The sequence below is a fragment of the Anabrus simplex genome, chromosome 7 (genome assembly GCF_040414725.1).
Source record: "Anabrus simplex isolate iqAnaSimp1 chromosome 7, ASM4041472v1, whole genome shotgun sequence".
Lineage (NCBI taxonomy): Eukaryota > Metazoa > Arthropoda > Insecta > Orthoptera > Tettigoniidae > Anabrus > Anabrus simplex.
The window spans coordinates 122,309,530-122,327,993 of NC_090271.1; the positions used below are offsets into that span (position 1 = coordinate 122,309,530).

Below are 18,464 nucleotides of genomic sequence, written 5' to 3' on the forward strand. Positions count from 1 at the left end.
TACTCTGCTTCTCTCAGTCGAGCCTTTCCTGTCATTCTGAGACATTCACTTGCATACAGACACTGGGGTTTGATCACTGTGTTGTAGTGCCAGAGTTTCGCTTTCCTTGAGATTGCCTTTTTCTTGAACCGAACATGCATCCTGCAAAAAGCTCCGGCCATCTTCTCTCCCCGGCTGTTGTTAGCTTCTTTCTCACTAGTTTTCATCTGCAATGTCACACCAAGATATCTGAAACTGTCCACTTTTCTATTTTACCGTACTCTGTTAGGTGTGGAAGTACTGTTTGTATATTGGTTATGAACTTTGTTTTCTCTAAAGAAATTTGGAGGCCAGCTTTCTCTGCCTGCTCTTTCAGCATGTTTATTTGTTCTACAGCCGTCTCTTGTCTCGACAGGATTTTTTTAGCCTTCATTGTGAACTTTGTTCAGTAACCCAGTATTCCTTTTCCCATTCTCAGATAATTTTTTTCTAACACGCATTTAAAGAGAACCGGGGACAGTCCATCACCTTGTCTGATGCCAGTTTTAATTTAAAATTATTTGGATAGTTATCCCATGAATTTTACTTTTGAATGTGTCTATGTTAGAGTTTGTTTGATAATTTCCACAGTTTTACAGTCCACTCAAAATTGTCAAGATGTCAAACAATACTTCCTGGTCGGACGAGTCATAGGCTTTCTTTAAGTCAACGAAAACCACTACTAGGTCCTTAGAGACGTAGTTTTCCAATAACCTTCCCAAGCATCAAATCTGCTCAGCGCAGGACCTGCCTTTCCTGAATCCATCTTGATATTATCCAAGTTAATGACCTACTTGCTCTACTAGCCTAGCCTGCTGTGCTTTGGAGAGTACCTTGTAAGTATGAGGTATGATAGAAATGCCACGATAATTGTTGACATCAGTTGTCACCCTTTTTGTATTGAGGATGAATCAGTGCTGTTGTCCACTCACTAGGTATTATTCCAATTTCCCAGATCTTTTCCATCTTTTGGCTTTGAGCATTAATAGTAATTTCTCTTCCACTTTTCAACATTTCTCCTGTGTATTAGCCTGATATAAATCTACCGCAGTTGCTTTGAATATTGGCGTGTGGTAGGGTAGGCCTAATTTCACGTTCACTGCATCTGAAATAAACAGAAAATATTGTTAGGGGTATTCTTTTAAAATTAATAGTAGATGCATTAATTTTAGAGGAGAAAGTTTCAAAATAAAAATGAATTGCATTTACCTGTTGTTACATTTCATTCATCACTGTTGTGAAGGTCTCCATAATTGCTGCTATCGTGACTGAACTGCCTTCTGAATTGACACCATCTGCAGGGTCGTTTGTTTCCCATGTGGCATAATCTTCCGATCCATCCAAGGTGCAAGATATTGTAGTTTAATTCAAACTTTGTTGAACAATTCCTGGCGTGATGAGTCCCCAGTCCCGAACTACCCACTCGCACACTGTTTCGGGGGACGTTTTTTTTTTCTTTTTTTTTTAATTCCCACCCTTCGTCAGTGAGTTGTGTCCAGCTACCATCCATTCGACATATAAACTCCTCATGTGGTCTTTGAACATCTTGTTGACGGAGACATTGAATGGATGAAGGATAGAAGTTAATCTTTAATCTTTCACGGCATCAACAAGGTGACCACGAAAACTGTCCAGCGCTAGCAGTGCCTTCCTCTGCAGCAAAGCTCGTGGTTGGTGGAGACCACACAGTGTGCAACCAGTCTATCGTCAGATCTGCCACCATCCACCCCTTCTCATGAACGCAGATAACAATCCCTTTGGGAAAGTTTCCCTTGGGCAAGGTTTTTCTTTTAAAGATAGCATACGGAGGAAGTTTCCTTCCATCAGCCGTAATTGCCAGCATTACCATACCGCGCAATTTCTCAGCTCCCGTGGTTTTAACGAGTACACTTGAGGCTCCTTTGGCATTAATAGTTGACTGTCTCGGCATATCAAAATAATTAGAAATAGGCCAATTAGAAATAGGAGGAAATGCCAGGCAGGCATCAATTTTTGGTAATGAGACTAAAGGTGTATAAACTCCGCATTTAACTTGCCCATGCTTGCCGGGAGAGCAGGCAAGCAAGCTAGCCACACGTAAACAACAGTACAGGCACGCTGCTGCACTCCTGGCCAGGTCAAGCTCAGCCCAACTTGGGCAGGCTATAGGTTAGCTTGCTTGCTTGCTTTCTTCTTTCTGCTGCTTTAATCTATGTGTGCTCGTTGATTGTGTGATATGAGACTCGCGTGAATGAAGGCTGGGAAGGGGTTGTTACATGCCAGAATTTACATAGGATTCGTCAACAAATATTATTTTATATTGTTATTTAGAATTATGTTAATCATTACAAAGTTATGTTTCAATTTATTTCTTAATTCAGACGGCTTATGTAACTTTTTTGTTGCTATTGGCTTTACGTCGCACCGACACAGATAGGTCTTATAGCGACGATGGGACAGGAAAGGGCTAGGACTGGGAAGGAAGTGGCTGTGGCCTTAATTAAGGTACAGCCCCAGCATTTGCCTGGTGTGAAAATGGGAAACCATGGAAAGCCATTTTCAGGGCTGCCGACAGTGTGGTTCGAACCTACTATCTCCCGAATATTGGATACTGGCCGCACTTAAGCGACTGCAGCTATCGAGCTCGGTCCTTGTAATTATCTGTCCACAGGTCAGTGGTACTCGCACAGATACCAGATTTAATAGCATGTACTATATCGGGAAGCGTTTTACTGCCCACTTTGTCCGCGAAGGTTTGTACCTTCCTAGCAACTGTGATTCAAAAGGGTATAACATTTTTAATATCCACCTAGACATACTTTTTCCCATTTCTATCAGCGTTTGCCCTAAATTAAAAAATCCTTCACCCTCAATATTTGTAAACGGTCTCAAGTCCTTGGCGCACATTTCCACGCACTTGTCAGTCACCAAGTCCTTGTCCTCTTTCAAAATACTTTTAGACTGTGGAAAATTTGGGTCAAATTTGCAGACATGTCGCAACATACTTGAGGTCCCTGAATGGGTGTTGAGTAGCTTTTTGTAAAAATTGTATTGCAAGTAACCTACTGGCTTATTTGATACTTGCTCATAAACACATGAACATTTTTCCCATGCTATACTTGAGCCCTGTTTTATTGCTAGAATAAATTCACCACTTTTTAATTTTTCTTCGATTTCCTTTACGGTTGACTTGTTCATTTTCCTGCTGGTTGCACCTCTAACTACAACAGAGCTGCACTCGACGGAATATTTAGCTACACTAACATATAACAGCACATTCACGTCGCATCGATAGCAAACTTTACGTTCACTCTTGTCAAGTCCGGCAGTCCGAACGGGTCCCAGGCAACCTGTCAGGCTTAGGGAAACCCAGATTTTGGTTTGATGTGACTAGCGCACTCAGTACGCGTGCACTCTTGCTTCGCTGACGCTCAAGCTAAGCTGCTTCGCTTGTTGCAGAGCAGCTTGGGGCAGGCAAGCCTGAAGTACAATTTGTACACCTTTAAATGAGACTCTCTCATAGTGCATTGGCACTGCCGGTGGCTACAATTAGCCTTAAAGTAAATACAAAATTTTAATATTCCACCTTCTCAATACTAAAAATCATTTGATGTTTTACAAAAACATTACAATGATATTAATATTAAACATCAAATGATTTTTAGTATTGAAGGTGAAATATTAAAATTTTGTTTACTTTAAGCATAGTCTTAAGTCAATACGGAACCTAACAATGAAGTTTATTACTTTGAACTACAATTAGCCTACGCAGTGGCTTCCACGGTATGCTCTAGCCATGCGTCTTTAGATGTACTAGGTACCAAACTGATGAGCCCAGCCTAGCACATGGGGGCGAAGCGCTGCCAACCAGGAATGAGTTAGCTGGAAAATTTATAATGTCCAATAACGGACCATTTATTTTGTTATTATAAGTTTACTCGTTTGGAACAAATATTTTACATTCCTTATGGGAATCAACATCTATATATAAAAATAAACAGGTGTCTGATCCGCATTTTCTATCTGCAATAGGAAAAACTGGTGTTCTTGTCACTGTCAAGACGTGAACCAATGGAATTTAAGACTTTATCCATGTATTTCTCCGGCAGGTGCTAACACAATGAGGTACACATCTCTAAAGCCAGGTTGTTGCTTTGCATGAAACGCACAGCCCGACCTCTGCTCGGTTTAAACTCATTTCCACTGATTTCACGTGCCTTAATTTGTAGCATTTCATGAGAGACCGTTGCCGCTGTTCCTGGTTTCCTGTACCCAGCCCCTTCTTATCCAATTCAGAATATTTACCCATTCGCGGTCTGCGAAAAGATCTAACCTTTTTGGCTAGCATTAGTTTTTCTTGTTTTTGCCAATATCTAATCATGTTAGATTGAACAGCAATTTCATGGGCAGCATCCCACACACCATTCTTATTGGCAAACTAAAGAACATTTAGTTTGAAAGAAGCAGAAAATCTTCTACGCTTGCTGGTATTAATGTTAACACTCATAGTAGTACACAACTAATTTCATTGATATCGTAACCTTACCAGACTACCGGCAGGTTACTGTAATTTGACTGAATGACCACTGCCTGATAAAAAATATTGACAAAGACAAGATGAGAGATGGCTCAGGGCGACTGGTTGGCTTGGAAAGCAGTCTTGGAGCAGGGGTTTGTTATTTTTTTGTAATGGCAGCTAGCCACAAACTTTCTTCCAGTTACAAAGGAATACAGTTTCTTATACTGTCGCCCACAAAGTAACCTACGCAATAGCAATTCGTACTGGACACTCCGATAGTTAATGTAAAAATGTCCGTGGTATACTGTATCGATAATAGCAATAACCTGATCATTTTCCAATATACAATGTTTTCAAGTCTAATATGCAAGGCAAAGATTATTTTTATTTTTCCTGACCAAAAAAGTGGGAGTCTTATATGGAATGGAATTTTATACACGAGTAAATACAGTAGTACTACCCGTACAACAGCAGCATTCTGTATATCGGCTACTGGTAGAATATGCTGATATCGTTGAGACTAGCAAATCATAACAGAAAGCTCTGAGGTCATTTTTATGTTGAGTTCCATTATTAATCAGGTTTTACTTTTCTCCTGTCATCACACTAGCCACATGGGCCCCAATGTTTACTGGGCATCCCCCAATGCAGAGACCTGCTTCGCAGTCTGGAACCGAAACACTGTCCCTCTCCGAATTTTCTACTTGTAGCACACGACATAATCGGATAAAGTTTGAAAAGTGTGGAGGGCCCGTGATATGTATAAAGTGCCTCATTGTTGTTGAAATGAATAAAATCACTAATTCACATATGTCCATTGAAATAACTGACCAGAAAATGGGCATAGAATAGAGCTTTTAGAAAAATAGCTTCGTAGTGTAGGTTGTTGTGTTATAGTCATTAGCATATAAAGAGCAATCGCAACGTATATCTCGTCGTTTGTGACTGGTTTCCAATCCTGCATTCTGGAACAAAGGGGTAATAAGCCCCTAGATCGAATTCTTTGCTCAGCATATAAGTTTATTTCAGGAACAATTCCACTAACTCGTCCGTAAAGAACATCTTAAAAACAGTCGCACCATAACATTCCCCAACTGCTTTATTCTGAGGTCTGAGGTTCCCAATAAACTATTATATTTGACCCACGTAATTAGACATGTTTTCCCACTGAAATGTATCAGGCGTGACATGCAGATTGCTATTCTGCGCACTATCAGTCGTATCTGATTCCGAACAGAGGACTTCACGTACAGCGATGTCAACCACATTACTCAAATCACCATCTGAATTTAACAAACTTGCATCAGAACCACTCAGCTGTTCTGAAACATCCTTTATTTCCAAGCTCGATAACCCGTACTTGTTTATAAAAGCCAACTCCACTCAAGACCAACGGAATGCAAGACAGCGTGTGATAATCGGAATTAATTGAGGGATGTTCCACTATTCAACATAATGTGTAAAACTTATGATAGCATGTGATAAGGGAAAAGAACGGGGGGAAACGGTCTCAAGAGAGCCCTGAATAGATAAAATTTGATTCTTTTGACAGCCAGGATCTTCCCCGTGAGGAAATGAGGATATAATGCAAGAAGTGTGCATAGTAGTCACCAGATAGCAGACAAAAAACAGTGGTTGCCCCTAGTGGCAGAGATAAACATTACCTGAAATATCACTTGAATGTCAATGACAAAACACTATCGAAATAGGGTATATCGTTCAAAAGCTCAAACCTTCCACTTCAAGCAGAAATGAGTTAAAACTCAAACAGCTTCGATCGTAATCACTAGATCGCAGTACGGTACACGCGTGTTTTGTGCAAGCAGTACTAGTCACTCCATGTGCGAAGCTCACTGCATGACGAGCAGTGCTCGGCACTACGCTGACAGGTTAATGGGTGGTAATGTGCGATGGGCTTTTGGGAGGGACAGTAGTTAACCCCCTGCTGCCTCTTGCAGCCCCTAACCAGTACGTAACTAGTGGTATTCTATCTCATCTCGCTTTCTCCACTATCTCCATCCCTTTCACCTGGTCGTCACTTACTATTCCAAGAAATGTTTGCAGTGACCCATTTACATTCCTACTACTACTACTACTACTACTACTACTACGTAGTCAAAACAGGAACCAGTTAACTGACTCTTTAACATCATGCACATTATTACATATATACTGCATAGTGATAGACAGGCAAGGAATACCTGAGTAATTTATATACATTCATGATTATTTCATTTATAAAAACTATACAAATTAAAACCCAACATGAGCTGCAAAAACTTTAGGAAGAGACTAGTCTATAATCTACGCAATAGGTAGGAATTCATGTTTAAAAACAAAATCCTGTCAAAGTTTTTTGAGCTTAAGCGTGTTCGGTGATCGTTTATCACTTGTCCTGGTTTGGAGAATAATCCTTCGCAGGGCATAGAGGTAGCAAGAATGTTGAAGTTCAGCCAGACCAAGTTAGTTGGATAGAGGTAACAATTTTCCTTCACCATTGTACTGGGTCCTGACTTCTTTGCAGCAAATTGTCATCCAAGTAGCGGTTAATGTCAATGGCAGCAGCTGACAATGGTGTACCTGATAAAGAAAATATTTCTCATAGGTGTTCTTCGTTCTTCTTCTTATTATTATCACCATCAGATCAACCTACCTGTGGGTTTTCTTGAATATGTCACCTTATCAAAATCAGTCCAAATAGAGATTTCCCTCCTGTTGTCATCTCTTTCCAGAACTTGTTCATCATCTGTGTTAGCTATAACCTGCTCTTGATAGCAGATCGATCACACGCTTCTTTGCTAGTTCTCCTGCGGTCTTGTCTGTGAATGCCAGTAACTTGAACCTTGCATCCAGAAACGTACACAAGGCAATCGTTTCGTTGTACTCTAGAATTTTTAATCTAGTCATGAGTCCCTCATATAATTTGTTTAAAACGCCGATTACTGTTTCACTGAGGGGCTTAATTAACAGTTTTCAGCAAACATTTGTGAGCCAATTTGTCAATAAGTACTTGGCTGCCTGTTACATACTTATGGCCACTCATTGAGTGTAACCTCTTCAAATGGCTTGAGAACAGTGCAAAGTTCCTTACAAAATGTCCATTCCTCTTGCAATAGGACCAGGATGCCTCTATTTATGAGAGCTATTGAAGTTTGCTGCATCCTCCAATTCACAAAACCTTTGTAACATTATGGTAGGTGGAATTCCACCTCAAGGGGACTTCCTGAATAAGTTTCTTGGGATGAAAAGAACCCATGTTCTTTTGTGCTGTCAGTAGCTTCTCATGCCCATTGTGTTTCTCTCAAAATACGCCACTACACGTTTTCCTTTCTCCAGTAATAATTGTATCTGTTTCAATGCATCCTGGACGATTAAATTTAAAGTGTGCGCGTAACAGGGTAAGTGCTTCCATTGAAGTTCATTTACAACAGCATTTTTCATATTAGATGCTACAATTTTTTCGGACAAATGAAATTTGTCTGAAATACACCCAATTTCAGCAGCTTACTTAACACTTCTGTGGCTATGAGGCAAAATTGAACATTCCAGCAAAACTGACTAGTTCGAAATCATTTATGAAATGTGCAGTGACAGCTAGGTAGCTCTCTGAATTCCTAGATGTCCAGTAGTCTGTAGTTAAGTAGACGCTGGAAGCCGACATTAAATGTTGACATACAGCTGTCCTACACCGTTCATATGCTGCTGGAACAACTGATGAAGAAATGGTCTTCCTATCAGGCAAAACGTGGGCAGGGTTTAATCCAGTACAAAACGCTGCAAAACGTTCCTCTTCCACTATAGAAAAAGGCTGAAAATCTACGGTAAACAACTGTAATAGTAGCTTGTCCAGCTTCTTTTTCTGTACATCACTTATTCTTCTTTGCACTGGTAAAAATGACAGCGACTGTTGCATTACTGCCCCACAGGCTGCAGGTGATGAAGATTCAGGAGGGATAGGTACACGAGGTGGCACTTGCGATGGCTGTCCAGGACCTGATATTTGAGTACTATGAGCATTATCAGACCCACATGCACTGGTAGAATTTTCAGAGTTTAACACGGAAATATTTATTGTTGGGTGCCTTCTTTCAATGTTTCTTCAAGTTAGAAACCGTTCCCCTGTAATTAATTTTTTGCCCACATAAATTACATCGGGCAGATTTATTTACATCATCTGTAACTGTGAAATAAGACCACAGAGGACTCGTCTTCTGGCGTTTACTCATCTTGCACAGCATAGTGTAAAACACGAAATGTTAACTGGAAAGACCACGTGGAATTGTTTAGAGAAACTACACAACTGTATGTATTACCACTTGTAAACCTAATAAAACGCTCTTGAGACAACTAATGAATATCTGTAATTCTGTAAACAGCTGACAAGTAAGTGTAGGAGTGTCAGTACTGCCTCTAAGCAGTTACAAATGTAACACTCACGCCTGCACAGGAGTGCGCGCTTAAGGCTAGCTGCCGTGTTTGCTTGCAATCTAACATCCGTTAACCGGTCGATAGCGCCCTTGGTTTCGTTGAGACAGTTACTTTTGTATTAGGGTCTTGGATGGAACATAATATTTCTGGAACAGCTTACTGCGATGAAACAGGATACGGTATGATATGATATGTGACTCCCACATCTGCTAGGAACACTACTATCAGATCTTTCCCTTTTCTCCAGTACTTTTCCATTAGTTGTCTAATGGCAAAAATTAGGTCTGTTGTTCCTCTCTTGCCTCTGAAGCAGTGTTGTTCTTCTTCAAACTGATGTTCTGTCCTTGTTCTTAATCTCTTCGCTATGATCTTTTCCAATATCTTGAGGCAGTGTGGTAGCAGGGTAATTCCTTTGAACTTTGTACACTTTCTTCTGCTTCTATTCTTGAGTACTGGTATGATCAATCCTTTTTTCCATTCATCTGGTATCTTATTTTCTCTCCAGATTACTCCTAGTGTTCGATGTAGCCGCTGAAGACCTTGTATGCCTGCCGCTTTGATTATATCTGCAGATAATCCATCTACTACGGGTGATTTTCCTTTCATAAGCTTCAGGGCATTTTCTGTTACTGACCACGTAATTGGTCTTTCTTCTTCTCCATGTTTGATAGGTTCATAGTTTTTGTGTTTCTCTTCTTCATTGCCATTTAACAACTAGTCGAAATAATTTCCCATTTCTTCTGATGTTTTCTATATTCCAGATTAGGATTCCATCCTCTGTTTCAATTACTTTTAATATCCTGTTTGATCTCCCACTCTTCAATATTCCATACAACATCTCTTGCTTCCCTTTTGAGTCCTTTAGTTTTTTGTGTACTTCTCCCAACTCTTATCCTTCTCTTCCTTCACAATTCTCTTCATTAATAATTTCTTATCTCTATATTCGTTCGAGGTCGGCTATTTTTTGGTTGTCTTGTGGTAAAACACCTGGCATTTGTTTATGCTTCTCAACATCGTTTCTTTGCCATATTTTGGTCTTTAATAGCTTCTCTTACTTTTTCACTCCAACTGGTCTCTTTTCTTTCTTCCTCTTGTTTTGCCACATACTTCTGCTGCACAACTCACTAATGTTTTAAACAGGTTCCATTCCTCCTGTACACTTTTTGTTTCATTCTTTGGTACTTTTTTCATTACTAACTCTTGAAAAGCTTTATTTGCCTCATCTTTCGATTTCCAATCTTTTATTCTTAGTATTTTCTGTGTACTTGGTGTTCGCACAACCTTATAATTAAAGTCGGCTATTGGTAGCCTGTGATCGCTGTTATTCACTGGGAAGAACTTATACATCACTCACTCCTCCACTTTTTCTATGTGTTATTACATAATCAATGACTGTTTTAGTTCTTCCATCCCAGCTGTATCTGGTTATTTTATGGTTGTTTAGTTTCTTGAAGGTGTTTTTTATCATGTTATTTCTGGCACAGAAATCTAGGACATTCTCACCTTCAGCATTTCTTCCCCCATATCCAAAGGTCCCCATCACCTCTTCATAGCCTGTTCTATCTACTCCAACTTGGGCATTTAGATCCCCAATTATCATATTATCCTCTTGTACATGATCCTCCAAATTCACAATGAACTGTTGCTTTTCGTCATCGTTACATCCTGTTTGCGGTGCATATACTTGAATTATTGTGAGACTGTTACTGCCAAGTTTTATTCTGGCTTTGATTATTCTTTCATTTATATGTGATATCTGTTATTGCTTCAGTATCTTTATGTATTACAAATCCAACTTGATTCTTGGTTTCTTTCTTGTTGCCATGCCAGTCATCATCATAATTACAGTAGAAGTCCATTATAGCGAGAATTCACAACAGCGAAAAATTCACTCGCTATAACGGATTGTCGTTATATCCGATTTTTGTATAAAAGTCGGAAAACCCTTCATGCACATTAAAATCGGTATGAAACGGCAATCAGTTTGTTCAAAACTTGTGTTTCCGCAGATGATATCCACACTACGGCTTACGTGTTTGTTATTTTTCGTAATCCAATACTAGGTGAAAGTGTATGTTTAATTTATTTCTGAAAAAAATATATTAGAGTATTTCTCCAAATCCAGGATGAACCCCACTTTTCCCTTCAAAAAATTTAAATCAGGCTCAAAAAGAAGTGTGTAAAATCATATGAATGAATGCCTTGTTGTACAGTAGGCCTAAGCATTTTAGACTATTTTTAAATGCAGAACATTGACTTTCGTCACGCCGTTTTTTTTATTTTTTATTTTTTATTTTTTTGCGGCTGCACAATTATTCTTTATTTCTGCGGGTTTAAGGGCCATTAACTTAACATTGGCATCATAATACCGAAGTAGAACTCGTTGAAAATTTTCCGGCAATACCTATTCCATGCGTCTACAATACAACAATCCATCAGGAAATTATTCTTGCTATCCATAAAACTGTTACTTTTACGCAGCGTCAGATATAACCGGACCGAGCTCGATAGCTGCAGTCGCTTAAGTGCGGCCAGTATCCAGTAATCGGGAGATCGTGGGTTCGAGCGCTACTGTCGGCAGCCCTGAAAATGGTTTTCCATGGTTTCCCATTTTCACACCAGGCAAATGCTGGGGCTGTACCTTAATTAAGGCCACGGCCGCTTCCTTCCACTTCCTAGGCCTTTCCCATCCCATCGTCGCCATAAGACATATCTGTGTCGGGTTCGGCCAAATTCAGCGGCTAGCGATGTATAGGCCTAATCGCGAACGTTGAAAGTCAAGGAACGAGTTTATTGCGCCACGGTATGGCCATTCCGCCCTTGCGTTTTTTGTGCACATACCTCACAATTTCACGTTTGACTTCTTTAAAGCGTCCTTGTTGTGGACCACTGAATGCATTTTTTGTGCAGTACGCATTTTTTTAGCTCTTTGTCTTCATGCTAACGCAAAATATTGGCTTTAGTTAGGCCTATGCCGTATTTTCTTGCTGCTGCACAATTATTCTACATTTCCGAGTGTTTAATAAACATTAACTTAAAATTGGCATCATAATATCGACTAGAACCCGTTGAAAATTTCCCGGCAATACCTTTTCCACGTATGTTTACAATACGACTATCCATCACTAAAATATTCCTGCTGTGTATAAACCTTAATTTTACTAAGCGTCAAGTACACTAGACGCGTTAAGACTCTGCCACTGAGTAGCCATGGCTTTTCTAAGAATTTGAAGGGTCACATGTTTTGATGCCATTCTGTAGATTTGAGAAACACACAGGCACTGCGCAACCGGTTGTCACGGCTAGCGATGTGTGGTAAAGAGGCGGTCGTTTATTGTCAACGAGTTCTGCGCGTGTGAAAAGAAGCAGCGTGGTTACCGTGGTAGTTGCTAGTGGTATCCATTAACTTATTGTTAGGCCGCGAATGCAACAACCCTTGAGTTTTCGCATGAGATTCTGAGGAAAAAAGTCTCGGATTCGGAAAAATACGGTATCACTCCAGAGATTTATGTGGCAAACACCTCGGCTTTCTTCTTCAAACAGCGTCACTTAACATAACCGTATATGTAGCCTATCTTAAAAACATATTTGAAATGCATGTAGAGAAATAACCTCCTCGCGAAAAATGTACATGTAAATAGCCATAACTAAACGCGAGAAGATATGAAATATCCTCTGAAATCAGTGATGTACTCTGCCATATCGTGAGGTGTATCACATTCTTACTTAATTTCCGTATATAACATTAAAATTAAGATATCATTTACTTCAGTCTTTATTTTTAACGAGTTAACAACTGCTATTATGCACTTACTATGAAAACATGTTATCCTCTTTCATTTCGAGTTTTCTTTAGAGAACAGTCGATGGGTATTACTAATCAACTCCAACATCGCCTTTGAATGTCAACGAGAGAGCTCGCAAATGCACAAAGTGAAAAAACTATACCGTACCGAAGATGATCGATCGCATTTTGTTGCAAACGTTTCAGTTTTCTTATTCAAACAGCGTCACGTATCCTAACTTAATCGTACGATACTTATGATGAAAACACACTTCAAGCGCCAGTAAAAAAATTATAACTTTCTCGTAAATTTTCATAATAGCCTTTCCGTAATTTAACCAGACACGACAAAATATAAACGAACCTTTGAAATCAATTAAGCACTCTGCCATATCTCGAGGTGTATCCCATTCTTACTTAAGTGCAGTATTTAGCCTCAAAATTAAGCGGTCGTTTAGTCACCCTTGATTTTTAACGATTTAACAACCGTTGTCGGACACATTATTTACGCATTTATTATAATCTATAATTTTCATCTCCGTATTGATTTTATTCACAATATAAAGTCCAAAAGTCTCCACTTTATCAATACATTTATTACACACTATCACTCACAGTACCGGTTTCGACCCTCTGAGGATCATCCTCAGCTGACGATCACAACATGCAGTTTAAAAACGTCACAGGAATGTTACATAGTCATTGCATTGTTTGGGTTTTGACAAAACGTCTATAGTGATTGATATATTTTAAAAAACTTAACATATGTTCAAAGTACATTTTTGGATTATAGATATGTCATAATTATAATATGGGAAGACATTATCATTTCACAAATGTTTCCAGTCAATATGAAATTTAAGACTTAGTAGTGTTATTGGATGTACAATATGTTTGAAGTATCTGTTTTACATTAAAACTTTTAACTAAATAGATAAAACATTTTGGTGTAAGTTGGTTCTTGCGGCGTTTTATATATACACTATGTTGTGTGATCACCGTGTTCATTTATTGGTGGTGTAATGGTCTGAAGTGACATGAATATTATATAAAATTAGATAGTTTTCGATGCGAGACTTCGTGATGTATATGCATAAAACTTCTAATTTATGCTAAAATTGAGTTGATGGTGAGATGCAGGTTGTGAAAGTGGAAGTTGTTTACAGTAACGTGCTTCCTTCAATTAATATTATTGATTTCTTAAAGTGTCATTGTATTCTGGACATGTCATGTTTTTGCTTAAGAGCTCCTCTTCAATTTGTTGTGGAAATGTATTATCTGTAAGTAGAAAATAAAGTGTGAGAGATGTTGCGTCTGCTGGATTAGTATTTGAAGTAAAGTGGGTGTGCGTGTACTTACATAGCTCTTGACACTGGGTGTGTATTATACGGCAGCACGTCGAGTACTGTTGCGTGTTTATCTGGAGTTGCTGCTTGTGGCTGCGGAGGGGTAGGAGGAGCGGCTGTTGGGGAAGCGGGACTGGAGTGGGAGATGTCTTCTGGCGGTTCTTATATATGTATTCTTTCCCTAATACTGTGTTGGATTGTGTCCTTCCATCTCAGTCGTGGTCGTCAGTGGCCTCTCCTTCCTTGCATTTGTAATTCCATCACCTTTTTTGGCATTCTTTCATCACTCATTCGCTCTATGTGCCCAAACCATCCTAATCGGCTCTTCTCTATTCTATCCTTCATTTTTCCCACTCCAATTTTTTCCCAGATTTTCTCATTCCTTATTTCGTCTCTTCTAATTTTCTGTATCATACTCCTCAAAAACTTCATTTCAGCTGCCTGTATTCGACTGTAATCCTTTTTTGTCATTGTCCAAGTTTATGCTCCGTAAGTTGTTACGGGTACATAATACATCTTGTACATAGTTTCCTTTGCTTCCGTTGGCACATCTTTGTCCCATAACATGTTTCTTACCCTATGATAGAAACACCTTCCCGCTTGAATCCTCTTACTAATCTCGGCAGCCAGTTGAGCATTCTCCATTTATTCACTCCCCAGGTATTTGAATGTTTCTACTACTTCGAGGGGCTTGCCTGCAAGTCTAATCTAACCTTTCCCTTCTTTCTCCCGTCTAGTCATAACAAGAGTTTTACTCTTTTCTACACTTATTTTCAATCCACATTCTTCGATCTCCCCATTCACCACATCCAACTGTTCTTGAACCTTCGTGTAGTCTTTTCCCCATCTCACAATATCATCTGCAAATAACATGTTAATTTCTCTCCCTCCATATGCTGCTTTTGCTGTTTTCATGTCGTCATCCATTACTATTGTAAACAGGATTGGTAATAGAACACTTCCCTGTCTCAGCCCACTAGTGATTCTGAACCAACTTGTCCTGCCAACTTGTGTTTGCACGCGACAACATTCCTTGTACATTGTCATGATCATTTTTATTAATCCCTGACATTTCCTTTTTACACCAGACTGTCCCAAACTTTAGACCTGGGGGCATGTAGCAGGTAGGGACCCTCTTTGAAGGCAGCCCTACCCACAGAGTGGTGCCCCTGCCTGTGTGAGTCCCAGAGCACACTGACCCGGTGTGTAACATCTGGTATGGGTCCCAGCTCAGGGTTACGAGTGAAGACCTCAGCGGCATCTACGGCGGAAAAGGTGGACTTTGGTACGGCGGAGATGGCGGAAGGGGCAAACCCTTAGCATCTGTACTCCAGAGGAGCGGCTACGCAAGACGTCTGTCTCCATGTTAGGGGCGGCCTAATTTTGAACCTGGCAGTACGTGTAAAATGCCTTTGGGTGTGGCGAGTTCATCGTAACAATAGCCTATATGGACAAAGCAGATATGGTACCATGCCAGTATAGCCTGTAATCTTCCCCTTCCATTTTGTCTCTCTCATTCTTAATATATGGATCTACCTCCTTTCCATCAGGTCAGCACTCTCTTCACACTTGTTGGTCATTGTAATTATATTCAGGGTTCCTACTCTGTTTGGTTTTTTGGTGAGGTCTGTTCCGGTTGTTACGTCTTTGATCGGTATATCTTCTTGCATTTTCAGGATAAGCATCAGCCTTCATTGGGTCATCTATAGTTTCTGAAGTGCCAGAAGTGGAGTCTTTTTCTGGTATGTTCGATCCTAGGCTTGTCTGTACATTAAAAGCAATCGGTTACTTCTTTACTGGCTCGCTGGGCCTAACATAAAGGAGGATTTTCTTTTGGGGTTTACTCCCTGATCCTTTGAGGATCCCCCCCTCATCCCCCAAGGCAGTGGGTTCCATCTGTACTACCCCACAGGATGGGTTGCCTCTTCCGCCATCTCTGCCGTTGAGGTTTTAACCTGTAACCCTGGACACGGGTTCTGTGATATACTCCACGGTGCTGGGTCCCTGTCTGAACTCAGCCATGCTATCATTCCGGCCTACTGGAGTGTAGGATGCCCACCCCCGCGACGTGGATGCACCAAGCAAGAATTACTCGGGTGGAGGACAGGGAAGGTGGCCCTGTCTTCCTTGAGCCAGGTTAATCTGTATGTATACATATTAAAGAACATTGACTGACTGACTCATTCATCATCGCCGAGCCAAAACTACTGGACATAAGGAAATGAAATTTTGAGGATACATTTATATTACAATGTAGGTGCTCGGTAAGGGAGGATTTTTGGATATTCCTTCACTAAGGGGGTGAAAAGGAGGGTTAATTTTTAAAATGAGTGTATCTATATCTCAAAACTTTAAAAGTTTACAGGTGAAAAAATTTGTATTTAGAATCTCCTTTAAAAACAAACATGTATTTTTTTGTTTTAGGAAAATCCCACTAGGAGGGGTGAAAAAGGGATTGAATGCCTTTAATGAGGATACTTATATCTCAGAAACTGAAGGTATTACAGACCTGAAAATTGATATTAGAAATCTCTGCTAAAAATAAAGAAACGGGTATTTTATTGTTTTTTGGAAAATCCAATTAATGGGTGTTAAACAGGAGTGACAAATGGGGTTAATTTTTAGAAAGACTATATCTACAGTATATCTCAGAAACGCAAAATGTTACAGACATAAAAATTGATATTTGGAATCTCCTGTGAAAGTTTGTTTTTGGAAACTCCGCTTAATAGGAACTAAAGAGGGGGTGAAATTTTAAAATGACTGTCTACAGTATATCTCAAAAACTTTACATGTTACAGAAGTGAAAAATGGTATTTTTAATCTCTATTAAAATAAAGAAACATGTAGTTTTTTCGTTTTTTCTTTTCGGGAAAACCATTTGGGTGGAGGTAAAAATGACTGAAGGCCACGGCCGCTTCCTTCCAACTCCTAGGCCTTTCCTATCCCATCGTCGCCATAAGACCTATCTGTGTCAGTGCGACGTAAAGAAAAAAAAAAGACTGAAAATTGGGTTGAATTGTTTTTATTAGGATACTGATCTCAGAAACTGAAGATGTTACAGGCGTTTAAATTGGTATTTGGATCTCCTTTAAAATACAGAGAGAAACATATTTTGGGGGGAAAAGTCATCTTGGGGGGGTGGGGGGGGGGGGTGAGAAGGAGTTGAATTCTTTTTATGAGGACATATCTCAAAAACTGAAGATGTTACAGTCGTGATAATTGGTATGTAGAAAATTCTTTACTAATAAACAAGTATTTTTTCTGGAAAATTCACTTAAGGGAGTGAAAAATGTGGGTTCCTTTTATGGGGATAATTATATCTCAAAACTGAAGGTAACGGATGTGAACATTGGTTCTTGGAATCTCCTTGAAACATAAAGAAGTGCATTTGGGTGGGGGGAATCAACGATGGTGGGGTGGAAAAGGAGTTGAGACCAATTGATTTTACTCTTCATAATGTACTTGCTTCTGATCATAAAATGATCATTTTAATCTTTCCTGGATTCGTTTTCAAGAGCCATCTTTTCCTTTGGAGAACTTAGTTGGATTGCAGTAGATTCTCCTGGCATATAAATAAAAATTTAAACACATTTGAAATAAACGATAGGAATGAGATTGACCGTGCAATTGTTCACCTCTTACAATAAGGTCAATAATGCACAGAGGTATATAATTTGTATCGCCAGAAATCCCGCGCACTTGCCTACGCGCGACAATGGTGCTGGTCGCATTGTCAGCAATGACAATGGCAGCAAATGTAATTTACTGCCGAGTAGCGGTCTTGAATCTTGCTGCGGGGTCGAGTACATCAATAGTAGTAGTAGTAATAATAATAATAATAATAATAATAATAATAATAATAATAAACCAAACCAAACTCCATGGCACAACAGCCCTGGGAATGCCTTGGCCTACCAAGCGAACACTGCTCAGCCTGAAGACATTGCAGATTACAAGGTGTCGTCAGCAAGATGAATCCTTTCGGCCGTTCTTCTTGGCTCGAGACCAGGGCTGCTATCACACTGTCAGATAGCTCCTCAATTGTAATCACGTAGGCTGAGTGGGCCTCGAACCAGCCCTCGGATCCAGGTAAAAATTCCTGACCTGACCGGGAATCGAACCCGGGACCTCTGGGTAAGAGGAAGGCAAGCTACCCCTACACCACATGGCTGGCATAATAACTTAAATTCAACTAATATCACCCACCCAAATAATAATAATAATAATAATGATAATAATAATAATGTTCTGGACTGTCGTCAAAATGTGCGGACCGTGCGGGAAACGGGTCCTGGCCGGGTAATAACTACAACTGCAGTACGGCCGTGGGTTCAGTACCGCCAAGGCACCCAAGACGACACCACGCTGGATCTTATCAAGGATTTGA

General features: G+C 39.9%; 1 protein-coding gene across 4 annotated transcripts in view; it reads left to right on the top strand.

Annotated features, from left to right (window-relative positions):
* The window catches only part of LOC136877345 (serine/threonine-protein kinase VRK1), a 207,520-nt gene that overhangs the window by 96,838 nt on the left and 92,218 nt on the right, over positions 1-18,464 (top strand). The window lies entirely within an intron of this gene.